We start from the raw sequence: 27,708 nt of genomic DNA on the forward strand, positions 1-27,708 counted from the left end.
TTACAATGATTGTGAGATTGTACACTGCAATATCTTCACAACAGTTCTTGCACTGAGCCATTATTGCACATTTATACCCCTTACTGAACTGAACAATTATTAGAAATTAGAATTTTGAAAATCTATCTACGCACTTAGAAGAAGGAGCAATTTTATTTTGCAATGTGACTGCGCAATGTGTAGACATGAACAAGAATTATTGCAGTGAAATGTAATTGCAGTTCCCTGAATTTCTACGGCTGAGATTAATGCGATCATTCAAATCAGTAAAAGTCAGATACTTTCAAAATATGTTGGATGCAAAATCACTGGTTCCATTGTGGGATAGTTGACCTGAAAACAACAATATTGTTACAGTGGATTAAATTAAACAATACATTAAATTAAAATGTGGATCACGTTAGAAACACAAACAAATTATTCTGCAATTATTATAAGGCTAATGAATTCAAAATAAATGCTGTAATCTGAACAAATAAATCAATTCAATATTTTAAAAACACTTTGCTCTGATGTTGATTAGACGTTCATTATGCTCAGTAAACTGAAAACTGAAATATAGTCGCGAGATTGATGGACTGGGAACAATAAATGAGCCATTCAGTTATTATTGAAAATAATTTATTTTTGATGAAAAATGCAGACAATACAATTCAAAAGTTATTGTGTTTGTTGAACTAAACAAGTGATGTAGGTAACTTCATTTCTCGCAAAAAATACAGTAATGCATTTCATTCAATTCAATTAATTGTAGAAACATGTATTTTTAATTTATGTGATTTTATCCTGATCAATGTTGAAACATTAGTACCTGAATTTGGAAGAAAATTATTGGTAAAGAAAGTGAATATCTGAGTGACCACAAGATACAGTCAATGACATTTGATAGAAAATCAATTTGCATGATTTTGTGATTATTGAACATTAATAAGTAATGTTGTAATAAACATTAAAACAAAATCAACAGTTCCAAAGCAGCTGTTTGTTGTAACAAATTGAACATAAAAACACTTCTGCAGGGCACATGATCTGAAAAAGCAAAAAATCTCTTGACGTGATATTTCAGCTAAAAGATACTTTCCTTTTTTTTTAAAAAAAAAGGGGTACAACTTTCAAGAATTCAAAAGTTATTGTGTTTGTTGACCTGAACAAGAGATGTAGGTAACTTCATTTCTCACAAAAGAAAGTGGAATGGGAACTTTAAATTTTTTTTTAGCAAGAAACACAATGTAGCTTTTAGTGTAATCATTTAAATTAAAATGCATGTTCGTATGGAATTGAAATATAATCAAAGCAAATGAAACAGGATTAAAATAAACATCAACACGAATTCCATTATTGAACTAAAAATCAACTAGCATTGCACTATTACAATAAAAATCAGCATTTGCTATGATTGCAAAACTGTACAGTGCAATGTGTTTACACAAGTCAATGTATGGAAACATGATACTACACTTTGGGATGAATGTACTGGATTGAACTATTATTAAATATTGGATATAAGCAACAATTAGTCTGAAAAACAGTTAATGTCAAACATTAAATTGGTGAGAAATCTGATTTTACTGTGCAACTGTGTAAAGTGTAGACATGAACAGTAATTATTAGGGTAGAATAGCAATCTGACATGACTTAAGGTTTCATATTAATTCCATGATTACTTTGTGTTTTCACATCAAGAAGAGATAACATATTTACTATGAATGCTTGGTTGTTTCATTGGTTGGTTTGTGGATGTTTTAACCTGGATAGAATGACTACATTTTTCATTGTAAGAAATAACATATTAAACTAAAATGGGAATCTCACGATGCTTGTCACAAAGATTTAACTGAATTACCGTCTGGTTAATGGAGTGACAATGAATTTACAATTAATTTTAGTACTCTGGCAAATTAAATGATTCGATATTTTAAAATTATTTTGCTCTAATGTTGATTAGACTTTTTATTGAGATCAGAGACATGAAGATTAAATTGCTTTTTTGGTAGATTGACAAAAAACATATTAGACATTCAGTGATTATTAATTATCATTGTTTTGTCATTCATAATTCTCAGTTATTCAAGAATTTCTTGCTTTACATTTCTTCCCAAAAAGAATAATTTCATGGAATTTTTCATATCATCAATATTTACAAATTTGAGTCAGAGTTGGGAAGAGAATAAATAGATAAGGAATGTGGGTATCACAGCAAAAAATAGGCAACAGTATTTGTCGCACAATTATTTTCAAAATTTCTCTGAAAAAATGTATAATCGGTTATGCGCAAATGCTTGCAGCTACAAATACAGTGAGCCATAATTACACTTTTGCTGTGATGAATAGTCGAGAAACCTATCACAAACATTAGTAATATTCAGGAATTTCTTCATCTCAATAAATGTCAGTATTAGCTTGCTCATCTATTAATGATGAAGGGTGATTATTGGTCAGAGAAAGATGTGTGTAAATTATAAGAAGGTGCCTATTGCATATCTTTGGATGGGGTGTTATGGTGATGTTTGTTGTGGTTATTCATCCTGGGAAAAATAAGATTATTACAAAGAGATATTCAGTGAACAGTGATTAGGTGACCTTGAAGACCATCGTTTGGTTTTATGTGCAGTGATTAAGAGTAATTTGATTTCAGTAGCATTGGGCTATTTTGCATGATTTGGCAAATTATTAATAATCTTGTGACAAAATTTTGAGGATGATCATGAGCTGTATTCGATCCATCCAGTGGGTTGGTACAAACATCCTTCACTGTTTTCCTTCCCATGAGAGGCGTGCTATGCTCAGGAACTGGCTGGAAGCCAAGATGCCAGAAAATCTGGTTCAACCTCTCGAATACACAACTCTCAGGCTGGTTGTCACTGGATCCCCGGAACTTTTGTGACCTCTTTTCTGGAGCTGAATGATGCTGGCTCTGTTTGATTTCATTTGAGCAGGTTTCTTTTCGATCAGATTTCTGTGGCTGTCGGTGAATTTCAAACATTCAATTTCGGGCCACAGGTCACTTGACCTCAGTCAATAATTAAAATAGAGTTCAGTTATTGTGACAGCGATGTGATAATTAACGGTGGCGTTTTAACTAATGAAATGATTAAACATTTTCCAGCAGTTTACACAGACATTAATTAGATATTCATTAAGATATGTAAACTGAGAAGTATAATCTAGTTGCAGGATTACTGAATTGTAAGAAAGATTTAGTTACTGTGTTTTCTAGAAGGAATTGTTTAATCATTCAAATAGGTCAGCTCTTCCTGAATTCTACGTACCTTTATTTGTAGCGAACACTCATCTAGGACTCATTTGATTTGTCTTTTAAACTGTGTTTCAAGATTTCAACGGGACATTGACATTGATCTGAGCTGAGAAGTAGGAGATTGAGTTCAACCTGGAAAAGTGTGAAGAGATTCATTTTAGAATTTTGAATTTGAATGCAGACTATTGAATGAAATGTAGGATTTTTGGCAGTGTGGAGGAACAGAGGGATCTTGGAGTCCATGTCCATAGATCCCTCATAGAGGAGGTTTACCAGGATCCTGCCTGAAGTAGAGGGCACGTCTTCTGATGAAAGGTTGAAGGAGCTAGGGCTTTTCTCATTGGAGCAAAGAAGGATGAGAGGCAACTTGACAGACAGGCTTAGATAGAGTGATGAGAGGCTTAGATCGAGTGAACAACCAGAGACTCTTTTTCCCAGGTGGAAATGACTATCATAAGAGGGCATAATTTCAAGGTGAATGGAGGCATGCTTAGTGGAGATGTCAGAGGTAGGTTCCTATTACAGAGTGATGAGTGTGCGGAATGTACTCCTAGCAGTGGTAGTAGAGTCAGATACAGTAAGTGTATCTAAGTAACTCATGGCTACGTACATGAATGATAGCAAAATGAAGGGAATATAGGTTAGTTTGATCTTAGAAGAGGATAAAAGGTTAGCACATGGACCAAATGTCCTGTACTGTGTTGTACTGTTCGATGTTCTATGTACTGAACTGAACAGTTATTACATATTAGCAACAAATAGATTTTCAAAGCTCTATTAGCGAACATTAGAATAATGATAAATCTCACCTTGCTATTTGACTGAGCTATGTGTGGACATAAACAGGAATTATTGCAGGGAAAAGTAATTAAGGTTTTCAAAATTAATAAATTTGAAGTTACCGAGGTCATTCAAATGGCGGCCTTTGTGGGGAGCCGCAGAAAATGGGGGAGATACTAAATGAGTATTTTGCATCAGTATTTAATGTGGAAAAGGATATGGAAGGGATATAGACTGTCGGGAAATAGATGGTGATATCTTGCACAATGTCCAGATTACAGAGAAGGAAACCCTGGATGTCTTGAAATGGGTAAAGGTGGATAAATCCCCAGGACCTGATCAGGTATACCCGAGAACTCTGCGGGAAACTAGAGAAGTGTTTGTTGGGCCTCTTGCTGAGATATTTGTATCATCGATAGTCACAGGTGAGGCGCCGGAAGACTGGACTTTGGCTAACCTGGTGCCAACGTTAGGGCAAGAAGGGCAGTAAGGACAAGCCAGGGAACAATAGACCAGTGAGCCTGACCTCGGTGGTGGGCAAGTTGTTGGAGCAAATCCTGAGAGACCAGACGTACATGTGTTTGGAAAGCCAAGCACTGATTATGGATAGTCATCATGGCTTTGTGCGTAGGAAATCATATCTCACAAACTTGCTTGAGTTTTTTGAGGAAGTAACAAAGAGGTTTGATTTTGGCAGAGCAGTAGATGCGACTTATATGGACTTCAGTAAGGCGTTCTTCCCATAGGAAACTAATTAGTAAGGTTAGATCTCACGGAATATGGGGAGAACTAGCCATTTGGATACAGAACTGGCTCAAAGGTAGAAGACAGAGGGTGGTGGTGGAGGGTTGTTTTTCAGACTGGATGTCTGTGACCAGTGGAGTGCCACAAGGATCGGTGATGGTTCCTCTACATTTTGACATTTATATAAATGACTTGGATGCGAGCATAAGAGGTATAGTTAGTAAGTTTGCAGATGACTCCAAAATTGGAGGTGCACTGGAGAGCCAAGAGGGCTACCTCACATTACAACAGGATCTGGACCAGATGGACCAATGGGCTGAGAAGTAGCAGATGGAGTTTAATTCAGTTAAATGCGAGGTGCTGCATTTTGGGAAAACAAATCTTAGCAGGACTTATACACTTAGTGGTAAGGTCCTTGGGAGTATTGCTGAACAAAGAGACCTTGGAGTGCAGGTTCATAGCTCCTTGAAAGTGAAGTCGCAGGTAGATAGGATAGTGAAGGCGGCGTTTGGTATGCTTTCCTTTATTGGTCAGAGTATTGAGTACAGAAGTCAGAAGGTCATGTTTCGGGCTGTACAGGACAGTGGTTAGGCCACTGTTGGAATATTTCGTGCAATTCTGGCCTCCTACCTACCGGTAAGAAGTTGTGAAACTTGAAAGGGTTCAGAAAAGACTTACAAGGATGTTGCCAGGGTTGGAGGATTTGAACTACAGGGAAAGGCTGAACAGTCTGGGGCTGTTTTCCCTGGAGCATTGGAGGCTGAGGCGTGACCATATCGAGATTTACAAAATTTTGAGGGGCATGGATAGGGTAAGTAGGCAAAGTCTTTTCTCTGGGGTCGGGGAGTCTAGAACTAAAGATGGTAGGTTTAGGTTGAGATGGGAAGATATAAAAGAGACCTACAGGGCAACTTTTTCACACAGAGGGTCGTAAGTGTATAGAATGAGCTGCCAGAGGAAGTGGTGAAGGCTGGTACAATTGCAACATTTAAGAGGCATTTGGATTGGTATATGAATAGGAAGAGTTTGGAGGGATATGGTGGGATTAGATTGTGTTGGGAAATGTGGTCGGCATGGATGGGTTGGAGTGAAGGGTCTGTTTCCATGTTGTATGCCTCTATGACTCGATGACTCTTAATGAGAAAAAAGTCAGATTTTTACAACGAGTGTTGTATCAGAAATCATTGATTCTTTTGTATGTGTGATGATCTGAAAGAAAATGGATTTTTATATTACTGTATTAGTACAAGGGAACACTAGATTATTTTCAAATATGAAATTCACTGTAATTGTTAGCCAGAATAAGTTAAAGCTTTGTGTAATTATTGTAATGCTGATGACTTAATAATTGTTGTTAGAATTCTGAAAAAAGAAAATGTTATACTATTTGTCCTAAGAGTCAATAAATTAAATTGATATATGAACCACAATATACCTGTTAGCAAAACTAATTTAAATTATTATGCAATTATTGTCAAGGCAATGACTTGATAATTAGTGCTAGTATCTAAACAAATAAATTGATTCAATATTTTGAAAGCATTTTGCTCTGAAATTGATTGGATATTTATTAAGATCGGAAAACGGAGGGAATAAAATGCAATAGCTCGCTTGATTGGATTGAAGAAGAAAATGAGACAGTCCATGTCAGTGTCGGTACCACAGCACAGTCGTTTTGGAGACAGGTCCCACCTGCAGATAGAGCTGAGCGATGCAGCAACCAACAGATCAGACCTAAACTCTACATTCATTCCACATCCAGTCGAGAATGGTGGTGGAGAATTGAACAACTCACCGGAAAAGGAGGTTCTACAAATATTCCCATCATCAATGATGGAAGAGCTGAACACATCAGTGCAAAAGATAAGGCTGAAGCTTTCTGGGAGCTAAATATCCAAGAATGCACATCCAAATGAAAAGGCAGGCAGGTGGGCAGAGAGGCTGGGGTTAGTGAACAGTAAGAAATGGAATTAAGTCAAGAGCAATAAATGACATTGGCTCAGATGATGTAGAATCTGTGTGGGTGGAGATGAGGAACCGCAAAGGTTAAAAAAAACATAATGGGAGTTATCTGTAGAGCTCCAAACAATAGTCAGGATTTGGGCATAAGTTACATGAGGAGATAGGAAAAGCATGTAAGGAAGGTAAGGTTACAGTGATCGGGGGGATTTCAATATGCAGGGGGACTGGGAAAATCAGGATGATAGTGGATTGCAAGAAAATGAATTTGTGGAATCTCTGCAACATGGCTTTTTGAAGAAGGTTGCAGTGGAGCCCACTAGGGAACAGGCAATTCTGGATTTAGTGTTGTGCAATGAGGCAGACTTGATAAGGGAGGTTAACGTGAATGAACACTGAGGAGGCAGGGACCATAATATGATAGAATTTACACGGCAGTTTGAGAGGGAGAAGATGGAATCAGGTGTAACTGTATTCCAGCTGAATAAAGGCAGCTACAGAGACATGAGGGAGAAGCTGGAGTGAATTGACTGAGAGAGGAGTCAAGCAGGAAAGAGAGTGGAACAGTGATGGCTAGGGATTCTGGGAGTGTCCGGGTGACACAGTAAAAATTCATCCCGAGGAAAAAGCAGCATGGATCAGGGAGGGTGAGGCAACCATGGCTGACTCGGGAAGTCAGGGAAAGCATACAAGCAACATATCACATGGCAAAGGGCAGTGGGATGTCAGTGAAATCGGAAGCCAAAAAAGAACAATGGAGAACAATGAAGAAAAAACATAAGGAGAAAGAAGATTAAGCATGAGAGAAAGCGAGTGTGTAATATTAAAAACATGATTGCCGGAGTTTCTTTAGTTACATAAAGTTCAAAAGAGAGGCGAAAATGGACATGTGCTGCTGGAAATTGAGGCTGGAAGAATAGTAATGGGGAACAAAGAAATGGATAAGGAACTGAATAAGTACTTTGCATCAGTCTCCATGGTGGAAGACACAAATAATATCCCAAAATTTCAGGGACAGTCGGGGTGGCGGGGGTGGCGGGGGTGGGGGTGGGGCGGGTGGCGGTGGAACAGAGATGAGTGTGGAATATAAATCACGAACAGATCAGGCTTGGTCTTATTGAATGGTGGAGCAGGCTCGAGGGGTCGAATGGTCACCTTCTTCTTCTTTCTCACATGATCCCAGGACTGAGAGCTTTGTTTAAAATTCATTCACTAGATGTAGGTGCCACTGGCTAGGTCAAAATGTATTACCCAGAGAGCATTTAAGAGTCACCAAGGAGAAAATGCTAAAAAATTGAAAAATTTGAAAATAGATCTATTACCTGGACAGATGGACCACGCCCCAGAAGGTGATAGCTGAAGGGATAGTGGAGGCTTTAATTGTGAGCTTTCCGGTATCACTGGAGTCAAGGACTGTCCCAGAGGACAGGAACATTGCTAATATAACCCCCAACCACAAGAAGGGAGTAAGGAAAAAGAAGGGAAATAACTGGGTATTAATCCTGGCCTCAGTCATTGGTAAATTGTTGGTACTATTTTGTCAGTAATATTTAACGAACTGGTTATTTCAATTATAATGCAATCTCTACAAAAAGACCAAATTTTTTTTGACGACAACAAATTTTCAAACAACTTCTCTCAATCTATCTCTCCTTCCTTTTCATTAGACAACGTAGGGAGGCATGGAAACACTACAGTGATGTAAGCTATATGTAATACAGTGAGACAGGAAAGCTAGTATGGCTCATGTTGATTCTTGAAACCCACACAGTGAAGCAACACATTCACTGCATAATAAAGATTAGACAACATTTCAACCCCACTCATACCGGCATGACAGAAATAAAATGTGGGTTGGTTGGACAGGCTGGTTTTGTTTCAGTTGGAGTGAGGGGTGACATGACTGAAGTATATAAGATCCTGCATGGTTTGATAAGGTGGATGTGGAAAGGATATTTCCTCTTGTGGGTCATTCCTGAACTAGAGGGAACTGCTTTAAAATTGGCTTCACCCTTTCAGGACATAGATAATGAAATTTGTTTCCTCTCAGAAGGCTGTGCAACTTTGGAACTCTGCCCCAGAAGGTGGATTCACTGAGTATTTTTAAGACACCGGTTGATAGATTCGTGTTAAGGGGCATTGGGGCAAGATGGAATAAAAATCACAAACAGATCAGGCTTGGTCTTCTTGAATGGTGGAGCAGGCTCAAGGGGCATAATGGTCACCTTCTGCTTCTTTCTCACATGATCCCAGACTGAGAGCTTTGTTTAAAATTCATTCACTGGATGTAGGCGCCACTGGCTAGGGCAACATTTATTACCCAGAGAGCATTTAAGAGTTAACAATATTGCTGTGGGTCAGGAGTCACATGCAGGCCAGACCAGGTAAGGATGGCAGATTCCTTCCCTAAAGGACATCAGTGACACAGATGGGTTTTTCCTGACAATCAATAATAGTTTCATGGTCATCAACAGACCCATAAGTTTAGATGATTATTAAATTCAAGGTCCACATTTGCTGTAATGCGATTTGAATCAGGGTCCCCAGAATATTCGCTGGGTCTCTGGATTAACAGTTCAGCAATGATAACACGAGGCTGTTACCGAGCTACAAAGGGACAGTTTTACGGGTGGAAACCAAAACCTTGATCAAACTGGATTAAATAAAGGAGTGCTGATAGAATGGAGGAGAGTTGAAGGGATTGGGGGAAGAGAATTACCAAGTTTAGGTTCAAAGCAGCTGAAACTAAAGCCACCAACAGGGAGGAGATGAAAACAAGAAACTCTCATGCAGCTGGAATTGGATAAGTGCAGCTCCCTCAGGGAGGTGTGGAACTACACTGGGAGGACAGGGTGAAGGCATGGGTAGGTTTAAAAGCAGTGAACCAAATTTTGAAATCATATTTCTGAACATAATGTCGATGAGGTTAAAATGGAGGGAGATGTCTTACGTGACTTGCTTTAAGGACACAGACAGTAGAATCTGAGGTGATCATGAGGATGTGGAGGTGAATGTGGGAGACAAGCTGGGACTGTGTTGGAGTAGTCACTGTGAGAGGGAACAAATGCTGGATGGAGGGTTTCAGCAGCTGATGGACTGACACTGAGGTGAGCCATCGGAAACTGAGCAAGTGACCACCATCTAATAGGACAGAGAAACTGATCCATCAGCCTGAAACTGACTGACCACGTGGCTGTCAGTGACTCCAACACAAGTGAATGGAAACATTGCTCAGAGCCTGTTTCTGTAACATTCAACACAACCAGGAAATGGAAAGTGAATAATTAGCTGAAAACAAGGCGACTGCTCTGTTAGAGTCAAAATCATTCAATGTTCAGTTATTGAATATTACTGACTCTCAGAATATTCTAACCTGCAGAATCACAGTAAAAGGGGAAAGTAAACAACATTCTTGGCAAAGACAGAATGAACCAACTACTTGTATAAAACTAGCTCAAAACAAAGGTGCTGAATCCTCCACAAACTGACAAACACAGGTATATGACAAACACACCATCAGTTTGTAGATAGACAATGAAATTCTTCAGAAAAACACTTCCCTGCTTATGGTGTGTGGTAGAAATCATTCTCAGTGAGAACTGCCACTTATTTCCTTTGAAAAGAGTCTCTGTTTCCCTTCAGAAAAGCAGGTGTGTCGCGCACTTACAGACTGACTTACAGACAAAGGAAACCTGATCTGAGACTCGCAGGTTAATTAAGCTATTAGTGACAGTCCATTGCACACAAGAGCTTACACCACAACAGATTACACCACAACAGATTCTAGGGAAACCAACAATGAAATGAAAAAGGTGAATTAGTCTTAATAATCACGCAGCCTCTCTCGATTAAATAATTCTAGTCAACTTCCAAACATTTTAAAACTATTAATACCAATGCATACATATTTATTTCCTTTCCTAAGTTTCCTCCAAAAAATATATCTGACTATTCTCTTCAAAATATATTTTAAATGGTCAATTCATAATCACAATTCATTTCCAATTATTCTTAGAGCAAAACAACTTGCAAACTAAAATAGTTTTCATGTCAATAATGACACTGGAAACTTTGTTATGTAGTTTAACCATATTTCCAAATATTGTTTTGGTTCATTATTGCAGTGAAGCTAAAATTAAAGTCTATTTATTTTCTCTGATATCCTTCCATTACTTTATTCCCTAATAACAATGCCCACGGTGTAATGGGTGACAAGCATTAAAATAAAATTGAATTTTCAATGCAAGAACTGGTACAAATAATCACATATTATTCAGTTCATTCATTGTCGTTGATTATCAGAGTTATATTCATTGTATGATCATGTTAAATTCACTTAAATAATCACAGTACAATTCTCACCTCTATAGATATGTCAAAGTGAATGTCAAATTATTAATATTCCAAGTCAAACCAAATTTACATTTTGCTCTGTTTTATTCCAGGAATGACAGGATGTGTTGAATTATTATGGGAAACAGGAACAAGTGAAGGTGGTGGCTCTCAGACGTGAGGCCTTAAAGCCAAAGGGCCAGGTGGTAGTTACAGTGGGGGAGGTACCTAGTGCCCCGCTCTCCTCAGAAGGCAGTGAGGATGGTGACACTGACTGGAACGGGTTAGATGGTGAAGCAGCCACGTATGGACAGAGGGACGACAATGGGTGGGATGACCGACCGCCCTATAAGACCCAGAAGGCCCTGTCTATGGCTCCACTGTGCATCAAAGCTCAAACTTGGACAGACAGTAGGGAGCAACAAGGGGAACTGACAGAAACGAAACCTGAACCGTTTATCCAGCTGAACGACAGATGTTGGTGAATGAACACCCAGCCTGACAGAGAATTGGTAATAATGGGCCTTATTGGGACAATATGGATGAATTAGTATATGTACACAGTCTCACCGAAAATGATGTACGGACCCTCCCTCAGCCCAAGATGCCCTGACGTGTACAGCAGAATCTGTCCCTGCAATAAGAGGGTGAGGGGGAGAGTCGGTTCCCCCAATGCACAGCCGATCAGTGGCTCCAGGCATTTACAGATATTACAGGGACACACTGGGGAGGGGACAGGCTGAATGGGCTAAAATAACTTTGGTGACTCAGAGACAAAAGGGTGATATCGAGGATCATACAGAAAGGAAGCCTGATGTATGTAAGGACCACGGGGGATGACCAAACCCCAACCTGTGATGATGAAATCGGTTTGATGTATTTAAAAGATGACATGGGACCCTATTTAACTGTAATTATAAACATGGGACTCTCAGTGGGAGATAATTCTAACCACATTCTGAATTGGGCCATGAGAGCTGAGGCAAACACAGAAACACAGGGGAATAGCTGCAGTACAGGGAGGGTAACCAGACCCACAATGTTACAAGGGAAGCAGGAAAGGGCACATAGACAAGGAATGTAGGCAGAGAGAGGGAGATAGGTGTTCATATTGTGAGTGGCCTGTGTTCATGTAGGTATATGCATAGCCCATGAATATTCATTGATGCGCTGTTAAGGGGCCAACACTTTCATGATTCTAACACCGGAGCATCTTTGTACTTTATGCCTCACCCTGTAGCTCAAATCCTCCAACCCTAACAACATCCTTGTAAGTCTTTTTTGAAACCTTTCAAGTTTCACAGCACCCTTCTGATAGGAGGCAGGCCGGAATTGCACACAATATTCCAAAAGTGGCCTAACGAATGTCCTGTACAGCAACATGACCTCCCACATCCTATACTCAATGCTCTAACCAATAAAAGAAAATACACTGAACACCTTCTTCATCATCCTATCTGCCTGCAACTTGACTTGCAAGGACTATGAACCTGCAGTCCAAGCTCTCTTTGTTGCGCAAACGTCTTCAGGGCCTTGCCATTCAGTGTACAAGTCCTGCCCTGATTTGCTTTTCCAAAATGCAGCACATCACATTTACCTAAATTAAACCCCATCTGATCAATATCTTATTGTAATCTGAGGTAACCTTCTTCATTATCCACACCCCACCAATTTTGTATGACCTGTAAACTCATTTACGATACCAAATTATTTAAATGAATAACGAAAAAAATCCAGAAATAAACATCCATTTCTCTGAGTTTGAATGTGCTCTGTGTAAATCCTGCCCAATGACTCTGTACCAGAGAGAGGCTGCACATGCACCTGGCTGCACCTTGCCCCCTACAAAGATGGTGGCTCCACACGTGTACAGAGAATTCTTTCCCCGAATAAAGATGGCGGCGCGCACTCATGCCTGCAGCCACACTGAGGCAATTCCCCGTTTACTGAAAAAACGAGACTGGGACGTTCAAATTTGTGTTTTCCGATGTGCACATTTTGTTTGTAAAACCTCTCCGCTCAAACAGAATTGCTCTCACCTCCTGCTGTTCCACAGACAGCCTTGATGATTTTTGCGGGTACCTATTCTCTGCCTGGTTACTCGTTTGTCCTTAGTGTATTTGTACAATCACTCTGGATTCTCCTTAAGCCTATTTCCTAAAGCTATCTCATGTCCCCTTTTTGCCCTCCTGGTTTACCTCGAGTATACTCCTACTGCCCCTATACTCCTCTAGGGATTCACACAAACACAGCTCTCTGTACCTGCCATATACCTCCTTCATTTTCTTGACCAGGCCCACAATATCTTTCGTCAGGCAGCATTCTCTACACCTACCAGCCTTGGCTTTAACAGGAACATACTGTCTGTGTACTCTCATTGTCGCAGGCCTATGGAGGCAATGGCAGATGAGGAGACAGAAGCAATCATTCTCAGTAAAGAGGTAATGTTGGGAAAGATAACAACAGCCTAAAGGTAGATGGGTATCCAGGCTCTGATGGAATGCATCCCAGGGACTAAAAGAGATGGTGGGGGGTTGGGGGGAAGGGGGGGTGGGGAGTAACAAATACACCTCGTGATAATTCACTAGATGGTGGGGGTGGGGGTGGGGGTGGGGGGAGAAGGTGGGGTGGGGAGTAACAAATACACCTCGTGATAATTCACTAACATTTATTGGATTCTGGGATGGTTTTGACAGACTGGAAGCTGCAAATGTGGTGCCACTATCTATCAAAAAGGACCCGTTAGCTTAACTTCTGTAGTGGGGAAAATGCTTGAATCTCTCAAGGAAGTAGTGGTGAGATATCTGGGTAGAAATTGTCTCATTGAGCAGGCACAGCATGGGTTCATGAAAGGCAGGTCACGTTTAACGCATTTACTGGAAGTATTTGAGGATACGACGAGTGCGTTGGACAAGGTGGACTCGGTGGATGTGGTGTACATGGATTTCCAGAAGGTATTCGACAAGTTGCCACACAAAAGGCTGCTGAATAAGGTAAAAATGCATGGCATTGTGGGTAATGTATTATCATTGATACTGGATCGGTTAACCAACAAAAAATAAAGAATGGGAATAAACGGGTGTTTGGATTAATGTTGGCACAACAACTGTTTGCAATTTACACAAATGTTTTGGAGTTGAGGACCAAGTGTACGGTGTCAGAGTTCATATTTGATACAAAGATGAGGTCGAGCAATGTCTGCAGAGGCCACTGTCAGTCTGCACAGGGATACAGATAGGTTAAGTGAGTGGGTAAGGATCTGGCAGATGGAGTTCAATGTTGGGATATGTGAGGTCATCCATTTTGGTCGGACTCACAGCAAACTGAGGATGAAATGGTGAAAACGTGCAGCATGCTGCTGTGCAGAGGGAGCTGGGTGTCCTTGTGCATGAATCACAGGAAGTTGGTTTGCAGGTGCAGCAGGTAATTATGGCAGTGAAGGGAATATTGTCCTTCATTGCTAGAGGGATGGTTATGCTGCAACTCTACAGGGGAGGCCACACCTGGAGTACTGTGTACAGGTTTGGTCTCCTTACTTCAGAAAGTATGTACTGACACTGGAGGGAGTAAAGAGGAGGTTCACTAGTTTGAGTTGGGAGTTGTGGGTTGGTGTATGTGGAGAGATTGAGAAAACTGGTTCTATAGTCATTGTAATTTAGAAGAATGGGAGGTTGGAGAGGAAACAATAAAATTATGAAGGGAGCAGATAAGACAGAAGCAGGGAGGCTATTTCCACTGGGGGCGGGTCAAACTACAGAGTATTACCTCAAAATAAGGGGGAGCAGATTTATTCTGAGTTCAGGAGGAGCTTTCTTCAGCTAAAGGGTTGTGCATCTGTGGAATTCCCTGCCGAGTGCAGCATTTGACGTTATCAACTTGAATGCCTTTATGGCAAAATGTAGATTTGTGAACAGGAAAATAATTAAGGGTAGTGGTGAGAGATCGGGAATGTGGAGCTGAGGCCATGAAAAGATCAGCCCTGATCTTATTGAATGGCAGAGCAGGCTTGAGGGGCCAGATGAACGTTCTTGCCTTGTGCCATCAAAATTGGCCTTTGTCCAATTCAGAACCTTAACGTTTAGATCTTGTATATTGTTTTCTGTAACTATTTTAAAACTAGTAGAATTATTAGAGACTCCCAACAGTGTGGAAGTAGGTCATTCAGCCCATCACATTGATACTGACCTGGAGAGCCTCCTAACCTCCCCCTGTAACATTGCATTTCCCAGGGCCAGCCAACCTACACATCCCTGAACACTGTGGGCAATTCAACCTGGATAATCCACCCAACCTGCACATCTTTGGACCGTGGGAGGGAACCAGAGCACCCGGACGAAATCCTTGCAGAAAATCCCAATAAGGTGATCATCCCTTTCTTACTTTCTAGTTCCACCTAAAAAACTTCACTGGGCGTACTCCCAGGAATATCTTCCCTAAGCAAAAACATGATGCTATCCCGAATCAAAAATGCCACTCCCCTCCTCTCTTGTCCCCCTTTCTATTCTTCCTATAGCATCTATACCCTGGAACATTAAGCTGGCAGTCCTATCCATCCCTGAGTGATGCCTCTGTAATTGCTATAATATCCCAGTGCCATGTTCAAAACCACACCCTGAGCTCATCTGCCTTCCCTGTCAGGCCTCTTCTATTGAAGTAAATGCAGTGCAACTGCTCAGTCCGACTTCATTTTGTGCCTTGCCCTTGCCTGCCTTGATTATTTGACTTCTGAACTGTACCAGCCTCAGACATACCTCTATTCTCACTATCTTCTTGGGTTGACACCCACTCCCTCACTGGTTTAATGCCTCCCGAGTATCACCAGCCAGTCTCCCTGCCTAGATATTAGACACCTTCCAATTCAGGTACCATCCATCCTTCTTATGCAGGTCAACTCTACTTCAGAGGAGATCACAATGATCCAAAAAACGTGAATCCTTTTCCCCTGCACCAGCTCCTTAGCTGCTCATTGAGCACCACCTCCTCCTCTGTAATATGGACATTTTTCAAGATGTCACCATTTATTTCCCCACATTCTATATCTCCCATGTACTTCTTCACAGTAAACACTAATGCAAAATACTTGTTTCCTATCTCGCCCATCGCCTGCAGCTCCACACAATGGCTGCCTTGCTGATCTTTGAGGGTCTCTATTTTCTTCCTAGTTAGCCTTTTGTTCCTCATGTATTTACAAAAGCCCTTTGGATTATCCTTAACCCTATTCGCCAAAGCTATCTCACGTCCCCTTTTTCGCCTCCTGATTCCCCTCTTAATTATACTCCTACTGCCTTTATACTCAAAAATGGTTTGGATTGGAATAAATGAAAAATATAACATCCTGACAAAACAAACGAGGGCAGGACTTACACTCCATAAAAGTAGAGCCTTGAGTAGTGATATGGGAACAAAGAGACCGAGGGCTTCACGTCTTTGAAGTGTGTGTTACATGTAGACAGGGTGGTTAAGAAGGTGCTTAGCAAACTTACCTTCATCGTTCAGACCTTTGAGTCCAGGAGTTGGGACTATATGTTGAGGATGTACAGGACGTTGGGCAGGCCACTTCTGGAATACTCTGTCCAGTTCTGGTTGTGCTGTTATAGGAAGGATGTTATTAAATTGGAGCAGGTTCAGAAGAGATTTACCAGGATGTTTCCATGAATGGAGGGATTGTGTTCCAAGGAGAGGCTGGATAGGCTGGGAATTTTTTTCACTGGCGTGCACGAGGTTGAGGGGTGACCTTATTAGAGGTTTACAAAATCAGAAAGAGTGTAGATAAGGTGAATAGCTGGGGGAAGAGTGAGATTCAAAACTCGGGTGCATTCATTTTGAGAAGAAATTAGAAAGATTTGAGAAAAGACATTAGGGTTTTAAAAAAAATTATACGTGTGAAATGAACTTCCAGAGGAAGTGGTAGCTGTGAATACAATTACAATATTTAAAAGACCTTCAGATAAGTACATAACTAGGAAATATTTGGATGGATGTGGACCAAGCGGAGGCAGGTACAATTAGTTCAGTTTGGAATTATGGTCGGCATGGACTGGTTGGACCACAGGGCCTGTTTCCTTGCTGTATAACATTAGGACTCTAATCCTCACTAACTCTAAATTCCTCCATCCTCAACTCTCCCGATCACTGTCACTTCATCCAGCCTCACAACTCTTCCTTATTTATATAATTCCTCACCAGCCACAGAATGCTCCCTATCTCATGTCCTCCAGTTTCTCAGATCTCTGCGATATGTGCCTTTCTTTAGTTCCAGCCTTGAGGATGCCCTCATTCACTCCGATTGGTTAGAGGACAAACTGGTACGACCTGGTCCTCCAGTACTGCCCTCTGCCCCCTATTGGCCTGCGCTGACATCAATCATCAGGGCCCATTGTGAGGTGAGTGGTGGGATCCTCCCTCTCTCTGCCCTGGGATGAGCTTCAACATTCACAGTCAATGGGGCAGTATCACAGAGCACAGGGGCTGGGGCTATTCAGCCCATTTGGGATGTACCCTCTCCCTCTGGAGATGCTGCAAATCTGTCCCAATTCCCTTCCTATTTGCCCATAGCCCCCCAAATCTTCCCTTAAAAAGTAAAATTCTAAATATGTTTATGAATAACTGCTGAGTCTGTGTCCAGCATATTCACATTATTTGCCAATTACCTGAAAATAGCTACTAAGATTGCGACATTGTTAACAATTCCCCTCTCTCTGCAGATTAGATATCCTAGAAACAAATTTGCACCTGGTCAAAATCACTGCTTAACCTTCTCAGCTCCAAGAACAATGATCTGTGCTTCTACTAGCTCTCCACAAAAGAGGAACACATCTTATTTTCATTTATTAGTGTCATAGAGATGTACAGCACAGAAACAAACCTTTGGTCCAATTTGTCCATGACAACTCGGAATCCTCAACAAACAGAGCCCCATTTGCCAGTTATTGGTCTGTATCATTGGAAACTCCTCCTATTCATGTACCCAATCGGATGCCTTTCAATGTTGTAATTGTATCAGCATCCACTACTTCATCTGGCAGCTCATTCCACACATACACCACACACAGCTTGAAAACTTTGCCCCTTGGATCCGTTTTTAATCTTTGCCCTCTCAACGTAAGCCAATGTGATCTTGTTTTGAACCCACCTAATTGGGGAGGAAAACACCCTGGTTGTTCACCTTATCCATGCCCCTCATGATTTTATAAATCTCCATGAAGTCACCTCTCAGTCTTTGACTCTCCAGGGAAATTAACCCTGGCCTATTCAGCCTCTCCTTGTAGCCCAAATCCTCCAACCCTTGCAAAGTCTTTGTAAATCTTGTCTGAACTCTTTCAAGATTCACTACATCCTTTCCAAAACAGGGAATTTCGAACTTAAAACATAATTCCTGAAATGGCTTAATCAATGTCCTGTCCAACCACAATTTGATGTCCCAGCTTCTGAACTCAATGCATTGACCAATAAATATAAGCATGTCAAACACCACCTTCACTCGTCTGTCTACCTGCGACTCTACTTTCAAGGAATAATGAACCTGCACTCCATGGTCTCTATGTTCAGCAACATTCCCAAGGACTTTACCATTAAGTGTACAAGTCATGCTCTGATTTGCCTTTCCAAAATCCAACAGCTTACATTTGTCTAAATTGAACCCAGTCTGCCATTCCTCGCTCCAATGGCCCATCTGGTCAAGATACTGTTGCATTCTGAACTAACCTTCTTCATTGTCCACTACACCTCCAACTTCTGTAAACCCACATACCATATCTCATATATTCACATCCAAGTCATTTATTTAAGGACCCAATATCCATTCCAGCAGGACAATGCTGCTCACAGGCCTCCAGTCCACAAAGCAACCCTCCATCACCACCCTCTGCCTCCTACCTTCAAGCCAGTTTTGCATCCAAATGGCTAGTTCACCGAACATATCATGTTATCTAACCTTGCTAACCAGTCTGCTTTGTGGAACATGGTTCAGTGTCAATATAGACAACGTCCACAGTCTGCCTTCATCAATCACCTTTGTCACATCTCCAAAATAACTCAATCAAGTTAGAGAGAGAGAATTTCCCACACACAAAGCCATGTTAACTATCCCTAATCAATCCTCGTCTTTCCAAATACATGTAAATCCTGTTCCTCAGAATCCCTTCCAACAACTTACCGACCGCTGACGTTAGGTTGACTGTTCTCTTGTTCCCTGGCCTTTCCTTACCACCTTTTTTAAATAATGGCACCCATCTTCCAGCACCTCATCTGTCACAAACAATGATATAAATACCTCAGGGAGGGGCACTGCCAACACCTTCCTAGCTTTCTACAAATTTCTGGGATACACCTGATCAGGTCCCAGGGATTTATCCACCTTGCTACTGTTTAAGACATCCAGTACTTCCTCCTCTGTAATATAGACACTTTTCAAGTTATCACTACTTATTTGTCCAAACTCTCTCGAATAGAATAGCATAGTATTTCTCCCACCTCCTGTTGTTCCATAAATGGCCTTGTTGATCTTTAAGGGGTCCTATTCTCTGTCTGGTTATTATTTTATGCTTAAAGTATTTGTAGAAACTCTTTGTATTCTCCTTAAACTATTTCCTAGAGATATTTCAAGTCCCCTTTTTGCTCTCCTGATTACCCTCGAGTATATTCCTGTAAAAACGTGATCCTGTACTCCCAATTCCTCTGTCCCTGCCATATCTGCTCCCAGGAGAAGCAATTCCACTCCAGGACATCCCAGAAAGGTTTCCTCTTTCAAGGACCGCATTTCCCTCCCACTTGATCAACAATGCACTCCAACGCATATCCTCCACTTCCTGTACCTCTGCCTTCCCCCCCCCCCAACCCCTCCAACCACAATAAGAATGTAATCCCCCGGTCCTCACCTGCCACCCACTAATCTCCATTAACCTCTGCAATGTCTGCTACCTACAGTCAGACCCCACCACCAGGGATATATCTCCCTCCTCAGCCCTTTCTATCTTCTGCAGAGACCATGGGATCTTTGGTGCTGATGTGCTGCCCCACGGATACCTCAGTCACTCACCCTGCCAAATGGCCTAGTGAGATTATCACTAGATGGATAATCCAGACACCCAGATAACGTTCTGGGGTCCAGGGTTTGGATCCCGTCACGGCAGTCAGTGGAATGTGAGTTCAATAAAAATTTGGAATTAAGAATCTATTAAAGACCACGAATACATTGTTGATTATTCCGAAAAAAAACCTCATCAGATTCGCTAATATCCTTCAGGGAAGGAATCTGCCATCCTTACCTGGTCTGGCCTACATGTGACTCCAGAGCCACAGCAATGTAGATAACTCTTTACTGCCCTTTGGGCCCAGTCAGTGATACCCTCATCCTGTGAATGAATAACAAAGAAGGTCAAGTCTTGTACACAACCATACTATTCTTACAGATAAGTGATCTCTTAGTAAATTTGCTTCTCAACTCCCTGCTGACGATTGGGGAAGTGGGAGGGCGGTCAATAGTACCATCCCAATAAGGAGATCATCCCTTTCTTATTTCTCAGTTCTGCCTGGATGTACTCCCAGGAATACCCTCTTGAAGCCCAGCTGTAATGTTATCCCCCTGCTCTGTTGCCCCCTTTATATCTTTGCTATAGCATCTATACACTGGAACATTAAGCTGCTGGTCCTATCCATCATTAAGTTATGCCTCTGTAATTGCTATAATATTCCAGTGCGATGTTCAAAACCATACCCTGAGCTCCTCTGCCCCCTGCATTGAAATAAATGCAGTATAACTGCTCATTCTGTTCCTTGCCCTTGTCTGCCTTGACTGTTTGATGTCTGAACTGTACCAGCGTCATACTTAGCTCTTCCCTCACTCTCTCTCTGGGTTTACCCACATTCCTTCACTGGTTTAATGCCTCCTGAATAGCACTAGCCACTGTTCCCTTCCAGTGCCAGTACAATCCATCCTTCTGATGGAGGTCAATTCTACCCCACAAGAGATTCCAGTGATCCAATAATGTGAACTCTTCTATCCCTATGTCATTGACAGCGATAAACAACAGCCTCCCCTCAAAATGGTTATTCTCCCCTTTAAGAATATTCTGCTCCCTCTCTGAGACATCCTTATACAAAAATTACACATTCGAATAATAAACCTTACACTCATCAGGTCATCATAAAAGGATTACAGGACACATTGAAGGTTTGGGGAGACCTTTTGAGAGAATGCGATGATTCAAAGGAGAATTTTTAAGCAGCAAATTGGATTGATCTGGAACACAATACTCACACACACAATGCGAATATCCAGATCCTGATGTACTGAGTAATTCAATCAGAGTTTAGCAGAATATTTACTGAGATTACCATCTGAATGTCCACCTGTAATATCCCGTAATACAAGTTTATAAAATCTGTCACTATCAGTTCAAGTTAGAAACTCACATCATCCCCTCCTTGTGGCCCAGGATTACTGTACATATTACCCTAGAGGACATCAGCAGTCAACTCAGAGGGAAATCTGTGGGTTTCTAGGAGATTCCAACTTGAGATCTCATGTGACTGAACACAGCAGTTCTTTGACACATTGGAGAAAATGATCCAAGGGTCAGTGAGATATGGGGAACAAGAATTACTTTATATTCTTTCATTCCGTGCTGCCGCTCTGCCTCATCAATAAGGCATGGGTGTGAAAGGCTAATGCCAAACGATGGGCAAGTTGTCTCCATCCTGACAAATGGGTAGGAAGATCTTCTCAATCACTCCAAAGCGTATCCCTAAAAAGATAGTAACACTGTCTGCTTCCCACTGCTCCCAGTAAATGTTTGGAAGAATGGGAAGGGGGGGGGGGGGAATATCTCCTAGAAAAGGCATAACTGTAAAGGTCTAAGAGGAATATGAAAAGAGAGAGATGCACAGGAGAAGGGGGCAACAAGTTGTCAGATGGGGTGTAACTTGGGAAAATGGGAAGTTGCTCATTTTGGAGGAGATAATAAAAGAACAAAGTACTATTTAAATGGTGGAAACTGTAGAAAGCTGCACCACAAAGGGACCAGGGGTAATTGTTCAGGAAACACAGAAAGCTACCACACAGTTACAACAGGGAATCAGGAAGGGGAATCGAATGTTTGTTTCAAAAGTTTTCAGTATGAGAGTTTGGAGTATATACCTGAGAGTAACGTGTGGAAGTGCTGGTGAGACCACCATATCTGCAGTAATGAGAGCAGTTTTGGTCCCTTTAGATAAGGAAATGTGTCACTTTATTGGAGGCATTTCAGGGAAGATTCAATGAGATGATCCCTGGTTTGGAGGGATTATCTTTTAAATAAAGGCTGAAAAGTTTGGAACTCTACTCACTGGATTTTGGAGAAAGAGAGGTGGTCTCATTGAGACAGATGGGATTCTTAAGGGGTTTGACAGGATAAATACTGAGAGGATGTGTCCGAGGGTAAATACTGAGAGGGGAGTCTGAAACAATATTCTGAGTTACGGAATCAAGAGTTCTGTTTTGGATTCAAGTATAAGGGAACACAGACGTGGGTAAGGGATTTCAGTAGCAATGGAGCTGGGGTGAGGTGGAGAAAAGCAACGTTTAAGAGATTGGATTTCCTGGTGCTGTGATTGTGTGGATGTCTGATCAGAAGGTCACCTTGGGGTCAGATATAACAGCAATATTGTTGAGAGTGTCGTTCTGCCTCAGAGTTCCCAGTGGGAGGCAGGGGCTCAGCAGTAAGGCAACGGGTATAACCTTGACAATGTTTCATTGGAGGAAATTGCAGCTAATTGAGTAGTGGGAATGTGGTAAGCAGTTTGATAACTGAGTAACAGTGGAGTAATGGAGAGGGATAATGGGGAGAGCGAGCTGGGTATCGTCAGTGTACATGTCAAGCCTAACACAGTGTTTTTGGATGATATCACCTCCTGGCACTATGTACGTGAGATACAGGAGAGACCAAGGATAGATCGTTGAGGGACACCAAATGCAAGGAATTCAGAAAGCAAAGGGAGAATGGAGATGGAGCAGGATTTTCCAACAATGGTGAGGTCAAATATCAGTTTTTCACAGAATGGGAGAGAAGGACATAACCAGAAAAGACCAACAGACAGAACAAGGAACAATATCTATGAATTGGCGAGGGGGGGTGATGAGGCGGCAGCGGAGGAAAGAGAGTTGGAAAGTGAGTTTAGCGAGATTAGGGTAAAGGGTCAAGGTGAGCTCTGATAAGGCTTGATAAGAGACTGGAGAAAGATGTAGGTTTAGGACAAAAACCAGGAACATCACGTGAGGCAGTTTGGCTCAGTGGGCTAGTGGGAGGGAGAGAAACAGCAGATCGGATTATCTCAGTCTTAGTGACAGAGAAACTCCATGTGCTCCTCACTCGTTGTTGGAGGGGAGGATGGAGGAGACAGGATGATGGACAGTGTTTTATAAAGAAACAAAACCAGGGTTCGTGATATTTAAAATGAGTGATCAAACCTGATGTATTTAGCTTTTATCCAGAATATTAAAACAAACGACTGAAGTCCTGGATCGAATCCCATCTTGGCAGATGGTGGAATCTGAATTCAAGAAAAAAACAACGTATTAGGAATCTCCTGATCTCCATGAAACCATTGTCAATGGTGAAAAAAATCCTGCCGACCTGATTGCGGCCCAGCCAGCTACTCACTGTATTAATCACTGCAAAGTCTCAACACAGGAATGAAACTGGATGGACCAGTTGGCAACTAACAAGGCACCAGAAAGTACAACCACAGAATCAGCTCTCTCGATAGTGCAACATCCTCCTCACTAACATATGGTTTTTGGGGCCAAAATGTGGAGAGCTGTCTCACAGACTAGTCAAGGAACAGCCTGACACAGTCAAACTCACGGAATCATCCCTTACAAACAATGACCAGACACCACCATCACCATCCCTAGATATCGAGAGTGTGGTGCTGGAAAAGCACAACAGGTCAGGCAGCATCCGAGGAGCAGGAGAATCGATGTTTCGAGCCTAAGCCCTTCATCAGCCTGACCTGCTGTGCTTTTCCAGCACCAGACTCTTGACTCTGACCTCCAGCATCTGCAATCTTCACTTTGTCCTGAAATCTCTGGATATGTCCTGTCCCACTGGCATGACATACCAGGCAGAGGTGGTGGCACAGTGGTGTATAGAGAGGGAGGATTTGCCCTGGGAGTACACAGCATTGGCTCCGGAGACCAGGAAGTCTCATGGCTACTGCTGATTACCACATCCCGTCCTTGCTTGGCTGATGAATTACTTCTCCTTCATGTTGAACAACATTTGGAGGAAGCACCGAGGCAATAAAATGGTGTCAAATGTACTCTGGGTACAGGATTTCAATGTCCACAATCGAGATTAACTCTGCAACAGAATTACTGACTGAGCTGGCCAGGTCCTAAAGAACATAGCTGCTCAACAGTGGGTGGTGAGGGAAAAACATACTTTATCTCATTGTTATGAATTGACCAGTTGCAGATACATCTGTCTATGACAGTATCGGTAAGAGCGACCATCACACATTCCTTTTGGAGACAAAGTCTTGCCTTAAAGTTGAGAAAAACTTCCATTGTGTTAAGTGGAGGTTCTAAATGAGACAGACTTCGAAGAGATGTAGGATCTCAAAACTGGGTATCTATGAGGCACTGTGGGACATCAACAGCAGCAGAACTGTACTCCAGCACAATCTGTAATCTCATGGGTTTGTAAATCCTGCTCGCACCCATCACAATGGACAGGAAAGGAGGGCATGCCATGAGAAGCACCAGGCAGACTTAAAAATGAAGTGCCAACCTGGTGATGCCATAAAACAGAACTACCTGCATATCAAACAGCATCAGCAGCAAGCAACAAAGCTAAGTGATCCTACATCCAATGGAACAGATTGGAACTCTGCAGTTCTGCCACACCCAGTTGTGAACGGTGATGGACAATTAAACAACTCACTGCAGGAAGCATCACAGATATCCCCACCCTTACTGATGGAGGGGCCTCACACATCCATGCACCAGATAAGATGACAGCATTTGCTGCAATTTTCAGCCAGAAGTGTAAAGTGGGATGATCCATCTCAGCCTTCTCCAGTGGTTTCCAACATCACAGATGTGAGTTTTAAACCAGTTCAGTTGAGTTTGAATAACATCAAGAAATGCTTAAGTAGTGCAAAGGCTACGGGCCCGACCAATATTCTGGCAATAATACTAATGGTTTGTGCTCCAGAACTTGCCACCCACCAAGCCAGCACTGGCATCTACCGACAATGTGGAACATTGCCCAGGGATCTTCAACACAAAAACACAGGGCAATCCAACCCAGCCAATTTCCATTTATCAGTGCACACTCGGCCAGCAGTAAAGTGATGGAAGATGTCATCAATAGGGCTACCAAGCAGCAGCTGCTCAGCAACAGTCAGCTCAGCGACACTCATTTTAGGCTCCACCAGAGCCACACAGCTCCCGATTGTGCTACCGCCCTGATTCACAATCAGGCAACCAGCTGAATCCCAGAGGTGAGGTGAGGGTGACAGCCCGGTCCGACTCCAAGACCACTATTTCAAGCTGATTCTACCCTTGTATCATCCACCTTGTGTTGTCTCCAGACTTCATTTTCCAAACACACTCAGGGCCAGCTTCCCACATTCAATCTCCCTGTCATCTCAAGAAAGTCGAAATCTCTGCTTGTTGATTCATCAAAAGGCTCCTAATTATAATCAACAGCATACAGCCATAGAGATGTACAGCAAGGAAACAGACCCTTCGGTCCAACCCGTCCATGCCGACCAGATACTCCAACCCAATCTAGTCTCACTTGCCAGCACCTGGCCAATATCCCTCAATTTAAAATTCTCACACTTGATTTAATTTCTGGCTGTAATAATCCCGAGCTCCCTGTACTACACACACTGAGACCTCGACAACCCATTTTCTTCGAGATTCCCAACCATTTGTTAATTCATTACTTCACCTGTGTGGCTGTTTCTACAGTTTCTGAAGCAGCATGGTCTGAAATTCGCAGCCAAAACCTCACAGGTCTGCTTTCCACCTTTAAGACATCCCTCAAAACCTGCTTTTCGGCAATGCTTTTGGTCACCTGATCTAATATCTCCATCTATGGCCTTATGTCTAAAGTTCTCAATCGTACTTTTGTGAAATTATAAGCATGATAATAAAAATACAAACTGTTGTTGATTTGGACATTATTTTCAAATTATCACTGTTGCTGAAATAATAATCTATAATGCCACTTACCCAACCACATTGTAAGGAGCACCTTCACCACACAAACTGCAGCTGTACATGAAAGTCAAACATCACCCTCTTCACAGGCAACAGGGCTTTGGCATTAATCACTGGTTTCTGTGGAAGGAGAAACACAGTTGATGATTCAGGGAGTGCAAAACAGATTACAGGGAATGAAAATGGTGCAGAATTTGATAGTCAGAAATGGAAGGAAAATCCACTCGCTTATTGGAAAAAAGAATTCTTTACTGTTAAAAATATTCAAGAAAAAAGTAATCTGATAATAGAGTAGTACATGGTCAGGGGCTGGGCCGCAGTGAAAAAACTCATTTACAAAAGTAATAATACAATAGTAAACAGACCAAAAATACACCCATGGTTTGAGACTGAGGAAGCTAGATATTGACAAAGTGGTTATGAGGGAGCCCAGAGGTGAATCAGAGCAGTATTGGCTGTTATGGTCCCAAAGACATTATCCGAGAGAAAGGCTGCACATGCGCCTGGCTGCACCTTGCCCCTTACAAAGATGGCGGCTCCGCACATGTCCAGTGAATCGTTGTCCCGAATAAAGATGGCGGTGCTTACTCAGGTCTGCATTTACTAATTTACTGCAAACACGGGACTGAGACGTTCAAATTTGTATTTTCCGACGTGCACAATTTGTTTGTAAAACTTCTCCGCTCATAGCAACACAGTTTTTATCCCGTTTCCCTGTTTATTTATTTTCTTACCGTATCCTTTCTCTCCATAACTTCCCAAACATTCATTACAGAGACTCTGCGCCGCGCGCGAGGGTGATCACATGGTTTGGCTTAGCACCGCCTTTCTTTCACTTTGATTGGTTGGAGGACCAACATCCCTTTCGGTCATCCAGATCCGCCCACCGTTCTTTCATTGGTCCGGCGCTGATATCAATCACCCGCGGGTCACTTTGTTGGCTAGAGCATGCGCAGTGTGTCCTGCTTTTGCAGACATGTTGGGTAATGTGATGGGAGAGTTTACTGAGGGTAGGAATTCCCTGTGTGTGAGCTCTGCTGTAGATTTCCTTTATTCATGGAGGGAATTGCCTTCCCACTCATGACTGTATAGCTGTGATTGATGAATCAATGCCATCTGAACCTGTACATAAACACACCATTTTCACTGCTTTTCACAACATCTGAGATCTTTAGCACATTATATCATGCTCTTCTTTAGAAACAAAAAACATGAAACGGAGCCTCAAGGAATCGGAGCAGGAGTAGGGCATTCATCGCCTTCACCTTCTTCCCCTATTCTATCAGATCATGGCTGGGCCAATCCAGACCTCAACACCTCTTTTATGCTTGATCCGCATAGCCCTCAACTGCTCAATATTTCAAAAATCTATCTGCCCTCTTTTAAAATAATTTGAGACAGAGTCACAGATTCCCTACTATGTGGG

At 41.9% G+C, this 27,708-nt stretch overlaps 1 long non-coding RNA gene across 5 annotated transcripts; it reads right to left on the reverse strand.

Annotated features, from left to right (window-relative positions):
• LOC140483952 (uncharacterized) lies at nt 1–27,090 on the reverse strand. 5 transcript variants are annotated; one of them, XR_011962079.1, is made up of 9 exons: nt 27,017–27,090; nt 26,295–26,402; nt 23,517–23,599; nt 20,338–20,424; nt 16,555–16,659; nt 8,062–8,176; nt 4,066–5,989; nt 3,270–3,388; nt 1–2,962 (listed from the first exon to the last, which is right to left on the reverse strand). It is a non-coding gene; the product is annotated as an uncharacterized lncRNA (long non-coding RNA). The 5 variants fall into 5 exon arrangements; XR_011962076.1 differs by lacking the exon at nt 4,066–5,989 and having other exon boundaries at nt 6–2,962; XR_011962077.1 differs by lacking the exons at nt 4,066–5,989; nt 16,555–16,659 and having other exon boundaries at nt 7–2,962.
• Between the last annotated feature and the right edge of the window lie 618 nt (nt 27,091–27,708).

The sequence above is a fragment of the Chiloscyllium punctatum genome, chromosome 12, assembly GCF_047496795.1.
Source record: "Chiloscyllium punctatum isolate Juve2018m chromosome 12, sChiPun1.3, whole genome shotgun sequence".
Taxonomy (NCBI): Eukaryota; Metazoa; Chordata; class Chondrichthyes; order Orectolobiformes; family Hemiscylliidae; genus Chiloscyllium; species Chiloscyllium punctatum.